Source organism: Plecotus auritus, assembly GCF_963455305.1.
Source record: "Plecotus auritus genome assembly, chromosome: 1".
In the NCBI taxonomy this organism is placed as follows: domain Eukaryota; kingdom Metazoa; phylum Chordata; class Mammalia; order Chiroptera; family Vespertilionidae; genus Plecotus; species Plecotus auritus.
In genome coordinates, this window is record NC_137770.1 from 64,365,665 (window position 1) to 64,389,605 (window position 23,941).

General features: G+C 42.8%; 1 pseudogene across 1 annotated transcript; it reads left to right on the plus strand.

Annotated features, from left to right (window-relative positions):
* Window positions 1-292: 292 nt before the first annotated feature.
* Window positions 293-1,874, plus strand: LOC308248643 (D-3-phosphoglycerate dehydrogenase-like; annotated as a pseudogene). Its single transcript has one exon. The product of its transcript is annotated as a D-3-phosphoglycerate dehydrogenase-like (transcript).
* Window positions 1,875-23,941: the final 22,067 nt, after the last annotated feature.

Below are 23,941 nucleotides of genomic sequence, written 5' to 3' on the forward strand. Positions count from 1 at the left end.
CTGCGAATCAGGGCCAGAGAGAGGCCTGAAGAGAGAAGCAGGGACTGCCTCTGTAGCAGCTTTTGACCAGCACTTGCCTCTCTCTTTCTCTCCCAGTCTGGCCAGCAGCCGTGCCTCCATTTCTCTACAGGACTCTACCTGGGCTGCTGATCAGCCCCGCCTTTCTGATCAGGCCCCATTGATAGGCCCAGAGACGCTGACTGGCATAAAGCTGACCAATCAGAACCAAATCTGGGGGCTTAGAGGTGTTTCTGTCCAGGGAGAGCGGTGGATTCCGAGGCCAGCTCCAGCAATGACCTTCACAAATCTACAGAAAGTGCTCATCAGTGACAGCCTAGACCCTTGCTGCTAGAAGAAGGGCTGCAGGTGATGGAGAAGCAGAACCTGAGCAAAGAGGAGCTGATAGCCGAGCTGCAGGACTGCAAAGGCCTTATCCTCCGCTTGGCCACCAAGGTGACCGCGGATGTCATCAACGCAGCAGAGAAGCTCCAGGTGGTGGGCAAGGCCGGCACCAGCATGGACAACATGGATCTGGAGGCCGCCACGAGGAAGGGCATCCTGGTCATGAACACTCCCAATGGGAACAGTCTTAGTGCTGCGGAGCTCAGCTGTGGGATGATCATGTGTCTGGCCAGGCAGATTCCCCAGTCAACGGCTTCAATGAAGGATGGCAAATGGGACCAAAAGAAGTTCATGGGAACCGAGTTGAATGGAAAGACCCTAGGAATTTTTGGCCTGGGGAGGATCAGGAGAGAGGTGGCTGTCCAGATGCAGACCTTCAGGATGAAGACTGTAGGGTATAACCCCATTATCTCACCAGAGGTCCCGGCCTCCTTCCGCCTTCAGCAGCTGCCCCTAGAAGAGATCTGGCCCCTCTGTGACTTCATCACTGTGCACACCCCTCTCCGGCCCTCCACGACAGGCCTGCTGAACGACAGCACCTTCTCCCTGTGTTAGAAGGGCAGCGCATGGTGAACTGCACCCGCGGAGGGATTGTGGATAAGGGAGCTCTGCTCCGGGCCCTGCAGTCGGGGCAGTGCACGGGCGCATCGCTGGACATGTTCACGGAGGAGCCACCTGGGGACTGTGCCTTGGTAGACCACGAGAATGTCATCGGCTGCCCCCACCTGGGCTCTAGCATCAAGGAGGCCCAGAGCCGCTGCAGGAGGAGATCGTGTCCAGTTCATGGACATGGTGAAGGAGAGCCCTCCCGTAGGTCTTGAAAGCCCAGGCCCTTACCAGCGCCTTCTCTCCGCACACCAAACCTTGGATTGGTCTGGCAGAAGCTCTGGGGACTCTGATGCGAGCCTGGGCAGGGTCCCCCAAAGGGACCATCCAGGTGGTAATGCAGGGCTTATCCCTGAGGAATGCCGGGAACTGCCTGAGCCCCACAGTCATTGTCGGCCTCCTCAAAGACGCTTCTAATCATGCGGATGTGAACTTGGTGAACACCAAGCTGATGGTGAAGGAGGTCGGCCTCAATGTAACACCTCCCATAACCCCACTGTGCCAGGAGAGCAAGGATGCAGAGAAGGCCTCCTGAGTTTGGCCCTGATAGGTGCCCCCTACCAGGCTGTGGGCTTTGTCCAGGGCACCACACCTGTGCAGCAGGCACTCAACGGAGCTGCCTTCAGACCAGAAGTGCCTCTCTACAAGGGTCTGCCCCTGCTCCTGTTCTGGGCTCAGCCCTCTAACCCTGCCATGCTGCCTTCCATGACTGGGCTCCTGGCAGAGGCAGGCATGCAGCTGCTGTCCTACCAGACCTTGGGGTGTCTGATGGGGAGACCTGGCACATCATGGGCATCTCCTCCCTGCTGCCCAGCCTGGACTCCTGGAAGCAGCATGTGACCAAGGCCTTTCTGTTTCATTTCTGACCTTGAGGCTCACCAGGACCAGCCTTGGGGGCTTTGTGATCAACACTGAGAGGTCACATTCCTGGGGCATACACCACTTATGTGGTCTGACCCCTATAATAACCACTTAATAAGCAGTCCCCCCACCCCAAAAAAAAAAAAAAAAAAAAAAGAACCAAATCTGGGTCAACTGTGAGGAGCCAATGGCTTCCTAGGAGGCTGAGCTTCTGATGCTGACTGGCATAGAAACCGACCAATCAGGACCAAATTGGCCGGCAGAGGAGGGCAGTTGGGGGTGAGATGAGGCCCACAGGGGAGGGCAGTTGGGGAGAGATGAGGCTGACAGAGGAGGGCAGTTAGGGGTGATCAGGCAGGCAGGCAGAGGGGTTAAGGGCAATCAGGCAGGCAGGCAGAGGCAGTTAGGGGCAATCAGGCAGGCAGGCAGGTGAGCGGTTAGGAACCAGCAGTCCCAGATTGCAAGAGGGATGTCCGGCAGTCGGACATCTCCCAAGGGGGTCCCTGATAGGAGAGGGTTCAGGCTGGGCTGAGATAACCTCCCCCCTCCGTGCACAAATTTTGTGCACCGGGCCACTAGTCCTATATAATAAAGAGCTAATATGCAAATGGTCGTTAACACCCTCATGCCGTAATGGCTCAGACACTCAACACTGGGGAGGAGGAATGGGGACCAGCCAGGCACAAATGAGCTCATGAGAGAGGAATGGGGACCAGCCAGGCTGCAGCCCAGGAGAGGGACAAGCCACCTGCCCCGTGGTCCCGGGCACCAGCAGCTGTGCCTGCGCCTGCGGCCTGGGAGAGGGACAATCCACACGGCCCACATAGTTCTCTTGATCCCAGGTGCCACTGGCTGTGCCTGCGGCTGTGGCCTTGTGGTTGCGGCCCAGGCAAAGTCGCCCACCCATGGTCCCCTGCGGCTGTGGCCAGCCCAGGCGAAGCCGCCCTGGGTCCTGGGTGCCTGCAGCTGGCCAGAGGGAGGGAAGCCCAGTCCCAGGTGCCTGTGACCGGCTGGCAGAGTGAATCCTGGGTCCTGGATGCGGAACAAGGCAGAGGCAGTTAGGGGCAATCAAGCCATCAGGAGAGCAGTTAGGGGTGATCAGGCAGGCAGGCAGAGGTGGTTAAGGAAATCAGGCAGGCAGGCAGGCAGAGGGGTTAGGGGCAATCAGGCAGGCAGGCAGGCAGGCAGGCAGGCGAATGGTTAGGAGCCAGTGGTCCCGGATTGTGAGAGGCAGTCAGACATCCCCCAAGGGGTCCCAGATTGGAGAAGGGGCTGAGGGACCCCCCCCTCCCATGCACAAGTTTCATGCACTGGGCCTCTAGTGAAGAAATAAAAGTTGACTTTAAAAGAAGTTTTGACAAATTGTCTGTTTGATGGAGAGACTGAAGGAGAGAGTAAGTTTCGTGCTTTAATGGATTAATGGATAAGAGAGGGTCCAGGGGTGAGTAGAGACCAGAGGCACGTGTGTAGGGGTTTTACAAAACCTGAATCTTGTATGACTTATAGGAGCACTTTCAAGAAAAAATAATATGAATGCAAAATTAGGTATACAGCCTTGGACAAAGCCCATGCAAGTGAGGAATTCCGAGATGAAGCTTCATTAGCTTCATAGAAAATCCTTCTCTGGTTGAGAGAGGGAAATGGCGAGCATCTGGAGGATCCAAGATGGCGGCGTAGGTAAACACCTAAACTGCTGCCTCGCACAACAATTTCAAAACTACAACTAAAAGACAAAACGTCTATCACCCAGAACCACGGGAAAGCTGGCTGAGTGGAAGTTCTACAACTAGAAGGAAAGAGAAAACAGCATTGAGAGGTGCACAAGTGCTGAAAAGCTGAGGTACGGAGGCACACAGGCATGCGAATTGGGCTAGCGACAGGCGACTGGAAGTGCTGCTTTTTTTCAACCCGAAGGGAGACAAGCTCCCGATTACTCCAAAGTCCAGTTTCTAGGGAGACGCGGGGGACCCAAACTCCTACGGGGAGAAGCTGGACTGTCTGCCATCGGGTCGGAAAGTGAGGGAGGCTTGCTTGCAGGGCTGCGCACAGGAATAATTGTTTACTGTGCTGGTCGGAGACGCAGAGCCAGCTTACTGGCAGCCATTGCTGTTTGCAACGCCCTAGCCTAGTGACGCCCTGAGACCCCGCCCCGCACAATCTACAAACCCACCCAAGCTCCAAGCAGCGGCTTTAGCATATGAATGGCCTGCCCTATCGCAGCTTAACCTAGCAAACTTGCAGCCCAGGTCAGACAGCTCCAAAACCTCCAAACCCCAAGCAAAGAGGAGAAAACTGTAGTTCTCGCTGTAGCTCCTGCTGGGTGGCCTCAGACAGTAGCTGACCTGCACCCCACTGGAGATCCAGAAGCCAGTGTACCTAGAGGTCAGTGTGAGACACCAGATTTCAACTCCTCACATCCATAAGTGACACATTCAAGAGGCAGACTCAGTGAGCACCAAAGCCCCACTGAAACAAGTCCTGCACCATAAAGCATGTCTCCAGTGCAGCAGTTCTTCCATTATAGACACAGCGGGTCCTCACAGCCAATTGGCCTGGAGGTCAATTCCTCCCAGTGTACCAACAGCAATCAAGGATTAACTACACCAAGACTTTGCACTCAGCCCACAAAGGGGTGTACCAAGAGTGTCCACCTCAGGTGATTGGGGAGGCTGAGCTACTGGCCCCTATAGGTCACCTACCACACAAAGCCACTCCATCAACACAGGGAAGCAGCAAAATGCCAAGACAAAGAAACATGTCACGAATGAAAGAAGTGGAGGAAAGCAAACTACTGGACGACATAGAGTTCAGAACCACATTTATAAGGTTACTCAAGAATCTTCTAAAAACCGTCGAGAAACTTGATGAGACCTTCAAGGACCTTAATGAGAATGCCAAAAAAATGGAAAAGGACCAGTCAGAAATTAAGCATACACTGTCTGAATAAAGAATATACAGAAACTCAACTGTAGATCAATGTACCCCAAGAATCAAACCAATGATCTGAAATATGAGAAAACAAAAAACACCCAACCAGAAAAAAAAAAAAAAAGAATCCAAAAATATGAAGATAGTATAAGGAGCCTCTAGGAAAACTTTAAGCGTACCAACATCCGAATTTTTGGGGAGCCAGAAGAAGACAGAGAGCAAAATATTGAAAACCTATTAGAAGAAATAATGACAGAAAACTTTCCCTACCTGGTGAAAGAAATAGACTTATAAGTTCAGGAAGCGCACAGAACCCCGTACAAGAGGAATCCAAAGAGGACCACACCAAGACACATCATAATTAAAATGCCAAGAGCAAAAGACAAAGAGAGAATCTTGAAAGCAGCAAGAGAAAAACGATTAGTTACCTACAAGGGAGCATCCATACGACTGCCAGCTGATTTCTCGGCAGAAACTATGCAGGCCAGAAGGGAGTGGCAAGAAATATTCAAAGTGATGAACAGCAAGAACCTACAACCAAGATTACTCTACCCAGCAAAGCTATCATTCAGAGTTGAAGGTCAGATAAAGAGCTTCACAGACAAGAAAAAGCTAAAGGAATTCATCACCACCAAACCAGGATTACATGAAATGCTGAAGGGTATTCTTTAAGAAGAGGAAGAAGAAGAAAAAGGTAAAGATAAAAATTATGAACAACAAAATGACATCAAATACATACCTACCAACAAGTGAATCTAAAAATCAAGTGAATAAAAAATCTGAAGAACAGAATGGACTGGTGAATATAATAGAATCAGGGACATAGAAAGGGAGTGAGTGGACTGACAATTCTCAGGGGGAAGGGGGTGTGAGGGGTTCAGGAAGAGATTGGACAAAAATCTTACACCTATGGATGAAGACAGTGGCGGGGGTAAGGTCATGGGTTGGGGTGGGGAATCAGGTGGAGGGGAGCTATGGGGGGAAAAAAAGAGGAACACCTATAATAATCTGAACAATAAAGATTTATTTTTTTAAAAAAAAAAGAAATGGCGAGCATCTGTAATAGTGTCAACAATAAAAATAAATTTAAAAAAGAATATAAAAAAGTAGAAAGACTAAATAATCAAGTTTAATAAATTATGCTATAGCCATCCAGTGAAAATCTATAAGGCCATTAAAAATCACATAGTAAATGAATATTTAATGCACAAAAACTAAAATAAATAGGGGAAAAAAGGAAGAGTTGGGGGTAGAAAAAGGAGTAAGCTTTACAATTGTGGATCAGTCTCTACTGTGGCTACATTTCAGGGGGTTTTCAGTAAGCCAGAGCATTCTGTTAGTTACCAGACTCCTGTAAGAAGTTTAATCCTATTTTTAGGGGAACACAAAGATTTTTAATAATTTTTTTTTGTAGCTGGAAACACAGATACACCAGTTTGAGAAATTCTACAATAAGAAACTGAGGGTTAGTGAGACAGATGCAAAGGGGAGGATTTGAACAGGACAATAAAATGGAAAGGAATTAGAGGGTGTTTACTAGGTGGTGTGCAATAGTCAGAGAGAAGGCCACATTTGTACATGGATCATCTTTAAGAAAAGAATGCCTAGAGGTGCCCAGTGCAACATGGACCACCATGTGGTTTTCTTCCCAGAATCTGAAAGGGGAGATGAGGATTAATAGCTTCACAGCTGAAGTTATTTTTCACTCTCTCTTCAGTTTTCTACTAATTATGTTTTTTTAAAATATAAATGTTTTTATTGATTTTTTTTAGACAGAGAAGAAAGGAGAGACAGATAGAAACATTCATGGTTGCCTCCTCCACGCTTCCTACTGGGAATTGAGCCCACAAACCAGGCATGTGCCCTGACCAGGACTCAAACCCCTGATCTCTTGGTGCATGGGACAACACCATGCTACCTATCTCCTCCCTTCTTTATTTTTCCTAATCATATCAATTCCCAATTGTCAAATATGTCCCAACTCAGGAAATAAGAGACATCTGTGAGACATGTAGAACATTTTATACCTTGAAAATATTTTAATCTTCATCAGATTTTTTTACAACTATTTTTAGATACCTTGAATGTATGATAAACTAAACTGATGATGTCCTTTTTAAACTCTGTGACAACGGGAAAAAAAGGCGAGATACGGTGCCAAGTCACCAAACTGGCCAGGGCTGTGGAGAATCCTATTTTTACGGAGTAGGGTTAATTTGGATGCTTTTATTTCTAGTCATAAGAATATTAGACCCATTGAGCAGCTGACAGCCTGCAGTTAGACTGGAAAAAAAAATGTCAGGACTTTAAGTGGTGACAGCACAATCTAGCAACAAATTCTGCATAATTTAAAGTAATAGAAAAGGGTACCTTGAGAGGAAGAACTAATGGACTTACAGAAGGGCCCCTAAAAAATAAATATCTAAGCTTTAAACTATTTTACCAGAAACGAGCAACAAAATATATTGCAGATGGGGGAGGAGGGGTTTCAACAACAGAAGATTGGCAGGGGAACTTGGGAGACAGGGGAATAGGTTCTCTCTGTCCTGAAGGGAAGCCAGTGGAGGGTGGGAGGGCTGATTTCTCTGAAGACTGGCACTCGACTCAACATAATAATCCATAAAAGGAATGTTGCATGCCTACTCTCTGGCTCGTGTGAGATTGTACAAAGTGCCTTGGACCACAATACTCATGCAGCAGGAAGGGAGTGTAAGAGGCAGGAAAGTCTCCTGCCATTCCTGCCCTAATGCAGGGAGAGGCAGAGTCTCTCCCTATGCTTTAATTCAGCCTCCTTTCCACAGAGTTGGGGAGGGGGTGGGGGTGCTAGGCAGGGGAAGGACACTTTCTAACATAATAGACATAGGTAAGACATTCCTGATAGAACAGGCTGGAGTAACATTCATAATTTTAGTCCAGGAGATTCAGTGATTCCATATGTATATGAGTAGCGTGCCTACCTTCCTTCCTTCCTCTCTCCCCTTTTATCTCTGTCCCTCTCTCTCCACCCCCATTTCTTCTTATATTCCAGGAAATTGCTCAATTTGCACACTCTGAAGTCATGGTTTTATAGAGTATTAGGTTTATCCAGTTCTTTTCTCATTCAATATTATACAGGCAGTAGTCTGTCAGAGGCGACAACCTGATTGTCCATCCATCCATCCATCCATCCATCCAGTAAATCTTTATGGATAGACTTATAGGTGCAAGGTAGTATTTTTAAAACATAACAAGATACAATTTCTCTCATCAAGAAAAAATATTGTCCAGTTCAACTAAGATAGCTCTATGGCAAATTTAAATTAAGTGACAACTGAGTGCTACTGACAATATAGGAGATTTAAAAAGACTTAGAACTGGCAAAGGAGGCTTAAAAGAGGAAAAGGGACTTGATTTAGAATCTTAATGGAAGGGGGATTTTTAAAAGATCATTTTAATTGATTTTTTAGAGAGAGAGGAATGGAGAGAGATAGAGAGAAACATTGATGAGAGAGAAGCATCATCGATTGGCTGCCTCCTGCACACACCCTACTGGGGATCCAGTCTTAACTGGGGCTGACTGGGAATCAAACTGGCAACTTGTTGGTTCCTGGGTCGATGCTCAACTGCTGAGGCACACCAGCTGGGCGGGAGGATTTTATTTTTAATCCTCACCTGAGGACATGCTTATTGATTTTAAAAAGAGTGGAAGGGAGAGAGAGAGAGAGAGAGAGAGAGAGAGAGAGAGAGAGAGAGAGAGAATATATCAATGTGAGAGAAAAACATCCATCTATTGCCTCCCCTACATGCCCCCACTTGGGGATCGAATATATCAATGTGAGAGAAAAACATCCATCTATTGCCTCCCCTACATGCCCCCACTTGGGGATCAAACAGCAACCTCTTGGTGTACAAGACGATGCTCCAACTAATTGAGCCACAGTGGGATGATTTTGGATATCTTAAAGGTCTGAAAAAGCCCTTTGAAGAAGGCAACCACATGGAGGCCTATGTGTATGCTATGGACTGAATATTTGTGTCCCTCCAAAATTTATATGCTGCAGCCCTAATCCTCAATATGATGGGGCTTTTGGAAGGTATTTATTTCATGAGGATGGAGCACTCATGAATGGGATTAGTGCCATTACTCATTTGTGTTTCAATTACATCTCAATGAAACTTAAAAATTTGGGTCAGTTTCATTTTCTTTGGCTTGGCAGTCATTGCTATTCCTCTTTATCATGATTTTGAAACACTTGTGCAGCATCTCTAGTCTGTCTCCAGACATTCTCCTTCCACCACATGTGGAAGATAGGAATATAACATTGTGAAGTCAAATCTCAGAAAAACATCTTAAAGGAATAAAAGCAGTATGCTCAAAGAGCAGTATGCTCAGTTGGACAAACAGAAATTCATATTGCCTATATCAATAATGGCAGTAGAATTTGCCAACATTAATTTCTTAGTAACTGGAGTCCTGGAATTCAAACTGAGCCAGCCAGCTGGACATGGATGAGCATGTGGAGCACTTATTGGTCTAAAAAAAAAAAAAAAGGTTTCCAGCCCCCATGCTCCCATTCCTATAGCTTCTGATTTAGTAAGGCTGAGGTAGAATTCAGAAAATTTGTGTATTAAACCAAGATAAGAAACAACAGCATTAGGATTAGGCAAAATTAACATTTTCACCTTTGCCTCCACTAGAACCCTCTGCCATCATCAGACTGCTGTCCTCTCTCCCTCTCATACCTCCTCTCCCCACTTGTCTAATTTCCACCTATGCAAATCATGGTGATCCACCCATTGCAAATAATTCCACCTCTTCTCTTATAACTAACCATCTCTCCCCACTTTATTTCTTCTCACCTGTCTCCAATCACTGTAGCCTTCCTAATCCCTGAGTCAAAAACAATTCGAAGATCCCAGACTAATCACAGAGGTATTTCTTTTTCTGGGCTCCAAGTCACTACGTGGGATGAAGGCCCTGGGGTTTCAAAACAGAGATGTATTTCTAGAAAATCAGCTCCTTTGCATCACACAGGTCTCTGTTGTCAGTTCTCTTACGTGGCACTTGCTTACTACATTGGACTCATCTATGGACAATGAGTACTATCCTGTTTTGGTTTTAGGAAAAGTTATTAAGGCTTAGAGCAAAGTTGTTTATTTTTGCCATCCAAATTTCTGAGATCTTTTAGATAAGCAATTCACCACTCTCTTTGATCTCAAGTTATCAGCTTCAAAGTATAACATTTAAAAATAATTTTTATGTGGTTTCTATTAATTTGCCTGCCTTGCATGCACTGAGGCTTGTTTTAAGAAGTCTCTTCTGTTTTTGAGCATTTTTGTCAGATGGTCAAGTTATATGTTTGTCTTTTGTGATAAAATTTGACAACTCATTTATAGAAATAGCCCAGACCTTATTGATTATGGTGTCAGACAGTGGTAAACAGAATGCATTGCTCTTCTTTATGTGGCATTTATGAGAGTATGGAGTTAATTTCCTCTCAATCTTCCAGGAAGAGCATTGTCTTCTGTTTTTTTTCCTCCCCTTTATAACTGCTCTTAAAAAAAAAGATTCCACTTTATACATTTAATATATTTGGCAGGAGGGAAGATGGTTAACATTATTTCTTCTACATGGTAGAGGTAAACTTTTATGTTCTTTTTGTCAGGATCAAGGAAAAAATGGTGTTAAAGGGAAGACATTTGGACAATGGGCATAAATATGACTCAGAGATCCTCAAGTATACATAATTAATTTTATTTTTTGGTTTACTGTCTGAGAAATGGTAAAATATAGTAGGTATAGTAAAAAAAAAACAAAAAACAAAAAAACAGTAGTAGCACTAAATATCTAGAATTGGAGAAACTGGTTTCCAAATTTTGCTTTTCTACCCGTGTAATCTTGGGCAAGATTCTTTATTCTTTTATGTATTCATTTATTCATCACACAAATATGTCTTGAGTATCTTCTATGTGTCAGACATTGTGAAAAGCACTGAGATTAGAGGATCAGAACACAGTCCTTGCTCTAATAATATGTGGCTGACATGAGAATGTGACTCATAGATATCAAACAAAACATTATGCTCCTTTTGTCAAGTAATAGGAAATACACAACATTACTCATGAAGTAATCTTTTCATTTAAAATTTTTTATTAAGGAAAAATTAAATCATTTGCAGAGAAACGAATAGTACAAATGTCTTCACCCACCTTTTACTCATACCCAGTTTCTTCAGTGAGTAAATAACATGGGGGAAGGTGGCACCATTGTAGATTAAAAGACATGTAACAACATGTTGCAGCTTCACTAATAGTGGAGAGTCTTGGTTGGACTAACTCTCCCTCCAATGGCAATTATGAAATTTGGACAATATATGTGTAAAAATTATATGAAGGAACTGGAGAGTGACCCAAATTAAAACTATATGGAAGTCTATCCTTGAAAGAAGAATTACATGAGTGAGATTTGAAGATTTGCAGGCTCCTGTGTACACAGCAAGAGCAGCAGAAGCCACCATCTTACTGGCTTGAAGGATCAGGCACAGTTTGTGGCAGACAGAGCAGGAAATTAGAGGGATAATCTGGGAAGGGAGAGAGCTGCACAATGGGAGAGCCCCAAACATACATGTATAAAGTCACCTAAAACCTTGGATGATTGCTAAACTATACATAGCTAGGGAAGACACCAAGGGGCTTTGAAAATTAACAGTAGCTGGAAGCTGAATGAATTGAGTGGAGAGTTGATTTGCTGCTCACCAAAAGGAAGACAGAGTTAAGAGTTGAGTCCAGCCAAATGTACTGTTTTCTAAAATAAGAATTACTCATTAGAACATAAGAGAATACAGATATTACACTGTATAATTCATAATGTCTGGTTGCCTATCAACAATTACTAGATGCAGAAAGAAAACATAAAAGATACTCAAGAAAAAAAACATGCAGTAGAAACTGTCCCCGAAGGAATCTAGGTGATGAAAATTGCACACAGGAACTTTAAAGCAACCATCTATAATAATAAAAATGTAATATGCAAATAAACCAAATGACCAAAGAGCGGAACAACCTTCTGGACCACCACACTATGACACGCACTGGTGCCAGGCCAACCAAGGTGGGTGCGATGTGATTGGTCATGGGGCATTGGTGGACCCCCTGACCAATCGCATTGCACCTGCCTTGGTTGGTTGCCATCTGTGTGGTGCTGCCCCCCCTCCCCAACTGGTCGCCTCCTCTGCAGCCGATCCCTGACCACCTGCAGAGGGAGGCCCAGGCTACCCTCTGCAGGGCCATCGATAGGGGGGCTTCACGATCACCCCCAAAGAGGGAGGCCCAGGCCACCGACCAGAGGGCTGCAGCGGATGGGACCTCCCTCTGTGGGGTGATTGATTGACCCAAAGAGGGAGGTCCAGGCCACCTGGCCAGCAGCCACAGAGGGAGACCAGGCCACCCGGCTGGTGGTGCTCGGTGGGTGGGCGGGGCCTCCCTCTGAAAGGAAATTGATCTGGGGACCCCACAATCAATCGCCCCACAGAGGGATGCTCAGGCCAGCAATGCTGTGGTGGGTGGGCGGGGCTGACCAGCAATCGCCCACAGAGGGAGGCCCAGGCCAGCCAAACGATTGCACCCCATGCCTGTCACCTTCAGAAGGAGGAGACTGTTGGATGGGGGAAGCAGTGGGGGAGGGGCCAGCTGCCAGCAGCAGGGTGAAGGAAAGCCCTGATAGGCCCTGATCACTGGCCAGGCCTAGGGACCCTACCCATGCACTGTGGAGTCCAACAGGCTGGATCCAGGCTGATTGGCTCCCTCAACTTCCCACATCCCCTCCCCCCAGCCTGCCCTGCCCCCAATCAGCCCCCCCACCTCCCAACCCTGACAGGAGGGAGGAGGGAGCCCAATTCCTCGTGGTCCCTCCCCCTGGCCAGCATCCGACAGAATATGTCTGAAGACCAACTATTGGCACAATGTACCTCTGAAGCCGAAAGAAGCCATTGTCGTGGACAGAATGTATCTGAAGACCTACTATTGGCACAGGCCAGGCTGAGGGATCCCCCTGAGTGCATGAATTTCATGTACTGGGCCTCTAGTAATAGATATGTCCAAAAAATTAGGGAAAATATACACACAATGAATGAAAAGAAGGGAAAATTTTAGCAGAATTAAAGATTTTTTTTTTTTAATGAAAGAAAGCTTTCCCAGTCCTAGTGTCTGTCCTACCTGTCTAGGTTTGGACAACTCTTCTAAGTACTAGGCTCTAATTTACTCTCACTAGGCATTATGGAGGCACAATCAGTACTAGGCAGCATCACCTATTTCAGCTGCAGTAAGTCTGATCTCAGTGGGGAAGAGAGTGGGTAATGGTGTTGGTTGTGTGATGGTGGTAGTGGTGGCAGACAGAACTGAAATGCTAAATGAATATTAGGATGTAAAAAGGAAAGTATTCTACATTTTTGCTCTAATTAAATGAGATTATACATCTATGGTATTTCCCATAAACTTTGCCATTTCATCACAGACAAAATTATGTTTCCTCCAGTGTTTCTTGAGAAAAGAAAGAATTTACACATAGCAATATTTACTAAGAGTAAGAAGACTTAGTTCTAGATGATAATATTCTAAACTATTTGGAGAAGTTAGGTAAAATCCCAGAAAACCCACGTTTTTTCTTCTCTCAAGCAAGAGGGAGATTAGATGAAATGATCTCTTTGTATCTATAACATTTAATATTTAATGAATTCCAGACCTGAATTGGGTTTTATCCAATCTCTTATCTTAATCATTGTAATACCTATCCTGCTTACTCTACAGAGCAGTTATAAAGAACAAATGAGATGACAATAAAAATAGCTGACATTTACTGAGGAATCACCATTTTCCAGGCACAGTTCTAAGTGCTTTTTTTTTTCATATATTAACTCACCTAATACTAACAACAATAAGGTAGGTACTATTTTTATTAGCCTCATTTCACAGATAAGGAAACAGAGTTAAATATCTTGGCAAGTTCTCCCAGTTCACAAGAAGATGTAGGATTCCATCCTACTAGTCTGTGGTGAAGATGTGGGAATCAAGCATTTTCAGCCCCTGTTGTTAAGAAAGTAAATTGGTACAACCACTACGGAGAACAATTTGACAATAGTCCTAAAGCTAGATGCTCACTCCTACAAACTGGAAATTTCACTCACAGTATTCACTAAGAGAAACTCTTGTGTATATGTAGCAGGAGACATAGACAAAAATGTTCACTAGAACATTATTTGCAATAGGGAAAAACTTGACCATCAATAAGTGAATGGATATATCATATATATACAAGAGAGAGAGAGACTACAACAATTAAGTGAATGTGTATCAATATAAATAGATCTACAACTATGTTCTCCAATACGGTAGCCACTAGCCACATAAAGCTCTTGACAACTTGAAATATGGTTAAAGATATATGTTAGAATAATATTCTTGATGTATGAGTTAAATAAAATACATACTAAACTTAATTTTACCTGTTTCTTTTTGCTTTTTTGATGTGGCTATTAGAAAATTCTAAGTTACATATGTGTGTCATAATTTTATTGGACAACATTGATCTGATAATTTGACAAAATAAGCAAGCTACAAAATGATAGAAACTGCATAATTTGACTTAAAATAATTAAGCTACAAAATGATAGAAACAAAATGATTATTTGATGAAATAATCTATCAATACTACAAAATATATGAAGTAAAATTATCTACTATTCATGGAGCATATACAAGCAATTAAAATACAAAAATATGAACCGAAGTTGTACCCTCAAAAATAATAGTAATAGCCATCCTTTAAGAGAAGATAAGGGGATAAAACTTGGAAAGGAGAAAAAATGGTAACTTTTATTTGTAATATTGTTTTATTTATATAAACAATATATCTGAAGCAAAAATAACTAAATAGTAATATTTGATCATTCTTGAGAGTGATATTTATGTTTTGGTATTTTATTTTAACATTTCAAAAACAAAACAGAGTTAAAAATTAAAATAAGACTAATAATTTTACAAATTCAGCCACACACTCATTTTCATACTATCACACTTTTGCCAGCCTTCCAGTCGTTAGGCACCATATTAAACCAGAGAATCCAGCAAAGAGATCCTTGGGGATACCCATGTAAATATGAGGACATTAAAAAGAGAGGCTAATGAAAACTAATGATTTTTCCTGACTATAAAAGTAATATGTGCTCATTGTAGAAAATTTGGAATATTTGAAAAGTATGTTGAAAAAGCTGACAATTTCCCAAAAGCCCATCACTAAGGGAAAGTCACTGGATATTTTGGTTTATTTTCTTTCAGTCTGAATATTTGGATTTTTAGTTTTGTTAAAATAAATGTTAAAATAAAATATCTGACAGATATTTTGAAACAAACCCTGTGCAAGATTGTTTTGTCTTTAATAAAAATAATGTTTACCTTGGGGCTTCAGATTGGGCTTATGATAATTAAAGAAAACCAAAAACAAAAATAAAACCAATACCTAACATTCACTAAAGGCTGTGCCCTGCATGTTACATACATCATATCATTTAAACTACTTTCCAATGTAGAAACTACTATAATTTCCATTTTACACTGAAAAAAAAAATTAGGCATAGAGAGGAGGCTCTAGTCTAGGAGGACATGAAGGTGGGATTCAAACCCAGAGAGTTTGATAAATACAGAGCCAACCTTTATATCTCCAAGGCAGGTCCCCTAAGAGTGAGTCTGTGGGTTTATGTTGAGTGTGTGTGTGTGTGTGTGTGTGTGTGTGTGTGTGTGTGTGTGTGTGTGTCTGGTGGGACAGTGGCATAGAATATATTCTGCTGCCTTTATCCCCTCCCCAAGCCACTTTCCAGAGGCTCCTACATCTCCATTACTCCAAACTCAGAATAAAATCTGGCCCATTCTAGAGATATGCAAAATTCAGATGCAAAGAGGTCCAAAGCCAATGTGAATGTGCAGTGGAGCTGAGGCTGTGAAAAATGTCCTACTGAGGTTATGCAGAGAAAGTCAGTTCAGCACTCAGATATGCCTTGTGTTGTTACGGATTCAGAGATTCTCTTTGCAGTCATTATCTCACCCTCAACAATTCTCAAAAGGCTGCAATTGGAACAAAGAACCCCAGCGCCCTGGAGTGATCAGTGTCTGAGTCTACGTACTTCTTCCTGTGTCTGGACTGATACACAGGTATAAGTGATGGAAAGATAATTTTAACTCACATTTAACATTTGTTGAGCCCTCATTATGTGCTTTGCCCAGGACTAAGAGAATTACATGTTTATTTAATCTTCATAAACCCTATAAATAAGATTCTATTATGATTCCCATTTCATTGATAAAGATGAGACTTAAAGAGGTTGAGAAACTTGCTCAGATTACAGATAGCAGTAACAGTGATGGGATTGTCCACACTTTCAAACTAAGAACTACAAACTGCGGAGTGCATAGTCTTCCTCTCTCCTTTACCACTTCTCAGTCTATGAATACTTTCTTATTTCCTTTTGCTGGCCAGTATAACATGACAATGTGTGAGGCCAGTAGAAGAAACATATTTGATATAGAATCCCCCTGACACTGATACAGCCAGTCAGATGACTCTTATCTTTTACTAGTATAAAGACATCTTTGCCTTCAGTTTCTCCCACCAGACCTGCCAAGTTTGGGTTGGGTGCCTGTTGCCAATTCCTGGTTCCACCTAGTTAGTGTTCAGGAATGGTCCATAACCCCAAAAAGCAGACTTTAAATGGCTTGTTTTTGCATTGCATGTTGCAGTCCTAGGAGGAAACTTGGACAATTACCAGCTTATAAAAATAAGAGAAATTAGAACCATGCTTAATAGGAATGAGGCCTGCCAGTGATCGGAGCCAGGAATTAACCTTTTGAAATGTGATGTGAGATGGGGGTGGTGCAGGGGATGGGCTGGGAGAAGGATGAATCAGAGTGCGAAGGCAGCATTAGCCAAAGAACTGACCAATAAACAGATGCTGGGCACTTTACAAACTAGTAACTCCATAACTAATGGAAAGGAAGCTATTTTCAAGTCAATTTTTAAAAATTCCTTTCTCTTGGAGGCTGAGGAGCAGTCATCACTGGGGGACCTTGACAGCTGAGATTACATGCTAATGCACCAGTTGCTGGAACTCAGTCACTCCCTTGGTCTTAAAGCAGCACTCCATCACAGTACCTGTCCACTGTATTATTGGTATGGGCCCCAACAAATATTTGAATTTCATCACTGTCCCAGGTCCTTCTAAAGGCTTGGATCTTCATGATAATGCATCACATGATGAGTATATTAGCAAGAGAGCATGCATACATAAGATGTAGTGAATTAGTGGGGTGGAGGGACATCCAAGCTTGTATCTGAGACCTGAATTATTAATGCAGAGATAAAATGTACACATAAAAAGAGAGTAAAATAAAAAGGGAAGGGAATAAGCTCCTCATATCCTTACTCTTCAGTCCTTTAACCTAGATAAAGGAATGGGAATTAAGTGTGGTCAAAATTTTTTTCATGCAACCTCATCTGTTTACATTGATTGCCTCTTCTGCCAAGGGGTGCACATTGCAGGAAGAAGAATTGTGTATTTTCTGGGAAATGAAATCAATGCACCAATATTTGACTGAAAATGACAAGGCAATGGGGGAAACTGGACAGTTGTGTCTTTGAAATTGTTTTGCATACATTTTCCCAGACTCTAAGACCAACATTTATCTGGGGGAAGGCAACCCTGTCTTTGTACTCCATGTGAAGGCTTAAAATGAGTCTCCATAGTCATCCAAACATCATAAAAAGCTGTTCTCACTATTCTCACCCTTCCCAATGGGCCTATAGGAGTGGGACTAAACAGTAAGTCTATCAGAGGCAGCCCTGGCAGTCACGCAGATCTCTCTGGACAGGAGCTTTTGGGACTTGCTGAGGTTCATCTTTCACAGACAGAAGAACGGCACTGTACCTGTGTCTCAGCTGCAATACTGTCCCTGGCAAGTCCTTTAAGACTAGAACACAAAACAAATACTGACATATAAAATCTCATGAAATGGGATTATCGGTCAAATCCAGAATTGACTCAGCAGCTCCCATCAGTGACAACATTAAATTCCCAGCAATTAGTCAGAAATTAGACTAAAGGGGATGGATGTTTCTGGGCCCTCTGGCTCTCCATTTCTAAAAAGTCATTGACCACTTTAAATACCAGAAGAAATGGGATGAGAAAGGGATTGACTTCTGTAGCAGGGTAAGGCTGAGTCCTACCCATCACATTTTCTTGTGGAGAACAGTCTGCACTTTTCAATCAACTGGACTTCCCATGCATGGTCTTCTGGTCAGCACTTCAGTTTTGTGGCCCTTCTATCTGTGTGTTGTCATTGCCACTCCTTCTGAACACCTCCGTCAAGGTTTCAGAAACCTTGTCCCTTTGTGTTCATTAGTAATATATCCTTGGAATTCAGTGGATTTGTTTATTTACTTATTGGTTTAAAAATATATATAGATATTTTTTATTAGACACATGGCTCCTATGTTCATCAGTTCTACCTGCATACTATTATAAACATGTTCTACTGGTTACTTGTATAATTAAGGAAAATTTTTTCCTTTAATGTCAAACCCTTATTAAGTACCAAAGGACTTTCTTAGAGGGGAAATTGGTAAGAAGAAGAATGTGGGTAAGAATCAGGCTCTGGAGTCAGACACTGGGGTTCACTCTTTGCTCTGTCACTTAAATAGTTGTGGATTTGAAGCAAGTGACCTCACCTCTCTAAGACTTTCTCCTCATCTATAAAATGAGCATGACACTATAACAATATCTATAGGAAGGTCTGTTGTGAGGCTTCCATTACACATCTGGCACAAAATAAGAGCCCAGTATTATTACTAAAAAATAAAGCATGGACCATAATCTTGTGGAATTCATGGTATATAGGGAAATTAATCATTTAAAGATAAATAAAGATATCAAGACAAAAGTGCTATAATAGCCATGAAAAAAGGTCTAATAAAGCATAGATGAGGTAGCCATTTATTTTTTCAGAAAGGATCATGAGGCTCAGCGAGGAAGTATTGTTTGATCTCACTTGGCTGAGAAGTGAAGGGAGAAGGTTCTAGGGAGAGGAAACAGCAAGAGAAGAGGCAGAGAGTCATGAAGCAGGAGAGGATGTAGTCAGGAATTTAAGAACCCAGCCCACCTGAAGGGATGCTGGCTTTCTGAACTTTGGGAAGGATTAACTTTTGTTTATTTCTGAGAGGCCTGTTGAATAATCTACCTAGAGTCAGGTCGGACATTTTTTTTTTAGCCTGATGACCCATCTTTTGCATAAGATGAGCTGGCCAGGAAGGTAAGTGTGGAACGCGCTATGGAAGAACTGAGGCAATGGGTACTCACCCAACCTATCTGCTTGTCACATTGGTTGAGTCAGTCACAATCCAATCAAACTTGGTTTTTGACTCACTGACTTCTCATTCAAGAGCACCACATCCTAATTGTGTACATTGTCACTCACTAAGTCAGACAAGGTAGAGAAAAAAAAAGGCTTCCTGGTCATCTTTAACTCGAAATTGTTTATTTACTAGTTCATTTGTTCACAGAACATTTTATGTGTCACACCAGGCCTCTCAATTTGTTTGGTCAGCCTGATTCTCCAGAAGGTCAAGGGATGACTTGTTCATCATAATTATTGAACACAGCTTGATTTAATTTCAGATTTAATGCATGGATGATACTTTTTTCTTTGCCCTTATAAGTGAAAATGTACATTAAAAACTTACAAATACAAAACTTCCTTTATGTAGAAATTTATAAAAATGGGGAGATTTGAAACAAAAGTCAGAAGAATTTTCTTTCTCTCCGAGTGCAGGAGGTCTCAACCTTTAAGGAGAGGGAAGAATAAAGCTTGACCAATGCATAGTTGAAGCATACAGACAAATCAAGAAAATTTTCAAATGAAAAGATGATGACTGAGCCAAAGCTTTACACATTCTCTCAATGCTATTGAAGAAACATGTCTTAGTCTACTTATTATTAAATGTCCTTCTTAAAAATTATTTTTTAGTTATCTTAGGAATAATCTATATATATAAAAGCCTAAGTGACCAAATGAGCAGTTGACCCATCACTATGACATGCACTGACCACTAGGGGGCAGATGCTCAACGTAGGACCTGACCCCTGGTGGTCAGTGTGCTCCCACAGCAGGAGTGCAGCTCAGCCAGAAGCCGGGCTCACAGCTGGCAAGAGCAGCTGCAGCAACACCAGCCTCTCCCACCTCCACAGCAGCAGGTGCAGTGGGGCCAGGATGAATGGGAGTGGCGCCTGGTCCTGGCTCGGGCTCCTCCCCAGCCACCTGCCACTTCCTGCACTGCTACATCCCCTGAAGGGTCCCGGATTGTGAGAGGGCCAGGCTGAGGGACCCCACCAGTGAACGAATTTGTGCAGCAGTCTTCTAGTCTATTTATATATTATTAGTTGTTTCCACTGTGGTGAGGAAAAATACTTTATGATTTTAATTCTTTATCATTTATTGAAAATTGATTTATTGTCTAGCATATGGTCAATTTTGGTAAATTGAGGTGCATTTGAAAATATTCTGCATTTTGTAATTATTGAATGCATAATTGTGGATTTATTCATTTTTCCATTTAATTCTATTAGCTTATGTCTTAAAATTGGTAAGCTATTTTATTAGGTATATATACATTTAGATTATTAAATATTCCATTTTAATTGATCATTTTATCATCATGAAATGTTGTTGTTTATTACTATTAATATGAAATAATAAAATTTTATCTCTAATAATACTAAATACTGAAATATTCAGAAGTATTAAATTTTCCTTTTAATTGTCAAAATGGAATCTTTTTCTTTATCTCTAGAATTAGTGCACACAAAAGCTTTACTTTATCTCTAGTAATACTACATAGTGAAGTATTTTTTAACTATTCTATTTGTTTGTTTGAAATAATTTTACTCTTATTTTGTATTCCAATTAGTACAACATGCATCTTTGATTTATTAAAATTTACTTTAAATTAATATTACCTTATAACACTTTTAAAAATGTTTTTTTCCAGTTTTATTGAGATATAATGCACACATATCATTATATTAGACTAGAGGCCCGGTGCACGAAAATTCATGCACTCGGTGGCAGGGGGATCCCTCAGCCCAGCATGCACCCTCTCACAATCCGGAACCCCTTGGGTAGGGTCCCCAGGCCTGGCTTGAGATCAGGGCCTATCGGGGCTTTCCTTCCCTGTGCTGTAGGCAGCTGGTCCCACCCCTGCCGCTGCCACTGCTTGCCATCTGTGCAGCACTGCCCCCCCTCCCCTGCCACCGGTGGCCTCCCTCTACAGGCAACAGTCTGAGGTGCAATGGCTTGGCTGGCCTGGGCTTCTCTCTTTTTTTGCTGGGGGTGGGGCCAGCCCTATGAGGGGCCGTCTGCCTACCTGATTGCCCCTAACCACTGGGTGCCTACCTGATCACCCCTAACCCCTCTGCCTGCCTGCCTGATTGCCCCTAATGCTTGCTTGGGGGCAGGGCCAGCCCAGTGAGGGGCCATCTGCCTACCTGATCACCCCTAACTGCTGGTCTGCCTACCTGATCATCTCTTGTTACAGAAGACTGGGAAAAAAAAAAAAAAAAAAAGCCATGCTTAGAGAAAGGAAGTTACATTTTATTAAGGGCAGGGCCAGAGAAAAATGTGCTTTTCAAATTCTGGCCCCCCCCCACACACACACACACACACATGGAGGAAACCTTTTCTATTTATACTTTTCCTAGCTCTTTTGTCTCCCAAATTTGGAATGAGACTTCCAGGCCTTCTGGGAAAGAAGGCCTATGTGCTGGGAAGGGGCCATGAGACCATATCTCAAGGCCTGGCCTGGTGTCAGCACTGACAACTCTGTCTGGGGCATAGTCCATGGCCTCTCTGGAATGAGAGTAGTCTTATTTTCCTTATTATTTAAGCAAACAAGCGTTTACAGAAGCCAAAATAGCAGGGTTAAAATTTCAAACAGCAGTTTTTATATAAGATGGATGCTTCACTCTAACTGCTGGTCTACCTACCTGATCACCCCTAACCCCTCTGCCTGCCTGCCTGATTGCCCCTTATCGCTTGCTTGGGGGCGGAGTCAGCACTGACTTCCAGTTGGTCAGCCTCCAGTCATTACTGGTTGTTATGACCCAGGGTTTTTATATATTAGGATTAAGGTATACAACACAATGTTTTTATATTAATCATTTATACTAATAATTATTTACTTATAGCTACAATGTGTTTAGTTTATATCTATTACCTCACATAATTAACTGTTGTTTTCCTTATGATAAGAACTTTTAAGATCTACTCTATTACCTTCTATTTTGATTCTTGGTCTCTTACCTCACAAACATACAATGTAGGAGATACAAAATACACCCCAAAAATTGCACTTTTCTTTGGTTCCTTTTTCTCCAGGAACTTGCCTCCTCAAGTTTATCTCTTCAGCTCAGTGAGACTGACCATAGCACTAGGTCACCACTTTTTATCAGTCCTTCTGCCCCATGATTTGAACTGGAAAATGTGCTAGGGCAGTGGTCGGCAAACAGTGGCTCATGAGCCACATGTAGCTTGCTAGCTGAGGTTTGACGCTCTGTTGACTAATGAGTTTGCCGACCACTGACCTAGACTCTTGATTCCAATAATTACAGGCTGTTGTTGTTCCTTGTGATTCAGCCCCTATCCCAGTGGTTGGTAAACTCATCAGTCAACAGAGCGGCAAACCGTGGCTCGTGAGCCGCATGTGGCTCGTGAGCTGCAGTTTGCCGACCACTGTGCTAGGGAAATAAAGCAGTGGCAAATATGAGACTCTCAATGTATGCGCCTACTGTCTGTGATCTTGGCCCCTCAAATTCTAGCTGCCTTACTTGCTCTCTTATCTTGACAAACCACTGTCTTATGGTATTTTGCCCAGCTTTTATAAGTATCCATAATTACTCTATCCTTAATTACTCTATCAAGTGGAAATGCATATTCTCTCTGAAAGTACTGATTTAGAATTTTTGTATTTTGTTTAGAGAAAAAGTAGAATTATTTCTATACTAGAGGCCCGGTGCATGAAATTCATGCACTGGAGTGGGGGGGTCCCTCAGCCTGGCCTGCCCCCTCTCACGGTCCTGGAGCCTTCAGGGTCAGGAGGTGGCCTGGCGATCCAGGGAAGGCGATGCCCCCATCACACCTCTGCTGCTGTCACTACCAGCAGTGCAAGCCTTGGCTGGCCCTGGTTACCTGAGCCTCGGGCAGCCCTGGGTGGCTGGGTAGCCACCATCCAAGGCTTGCCTGTGCCTCGGGCTGGCCCTGGGCAGCTGGGGGGCTGAGGGGACTGGTTGCCACCATCTTTGTGAGGGTGTGATGGTCAATTAGCATATTCCCTCTTTATTAGATAAGATAAAACATGGTCCTAATGTCTGGTCTCAACTCTTCCTGGATAGCAACATAAATAATGCCCAGGATTATTCCTTATCTAGACCTTACAGTAGATCCCTTCTTTTATCCTTCATCTTTGGAGCTCTGAGAAATGTTCTCGTACTAAAGGTATGAGAGATTTCTGTACTTAATCCTTTCTATCACAATCCTATTGTTCCTTTATAGATGTTTATGGCTCTACCCATCTACATATAAGGAAGCATAGTACCTTCACCCTTTTTTCATCCTTACTTCTTATGTAGTGTTAGACAACTAGAAAACAACTAGCCCAGGCAAAAAATAAATGTTGTTGAAAGAATGAATAAATAAATAAATGCAATTAACTCAATATGTGAAAAATAGTTGAGATAGTTTTTTTTATTCTTCCCTTTTATTGTTAACCCATACCTTATTTTAATTTTTTAAAAAAGATAAGTAAAGTACACAATAATTTGAGGCTACCCTCCTAAGGTCTATATTTAGTGAGATCCCAGGAATAGAATTTCACAAGTTTTTAGTCCATATAAAGGTATGCCAAAAACTTCATTTTTTTTTTAACTCTGAATCATTTATTTGTTTGTCATGTAAGTGCTCACCCAGAAGTGATTTTTGACAAAAATCTCCCTGTATACACTTGGCTAATCTTGACTGCTATAAACAGTTCTTGTCATGTGAATTCCTATTTGGGAACATGACATAGCTGGTG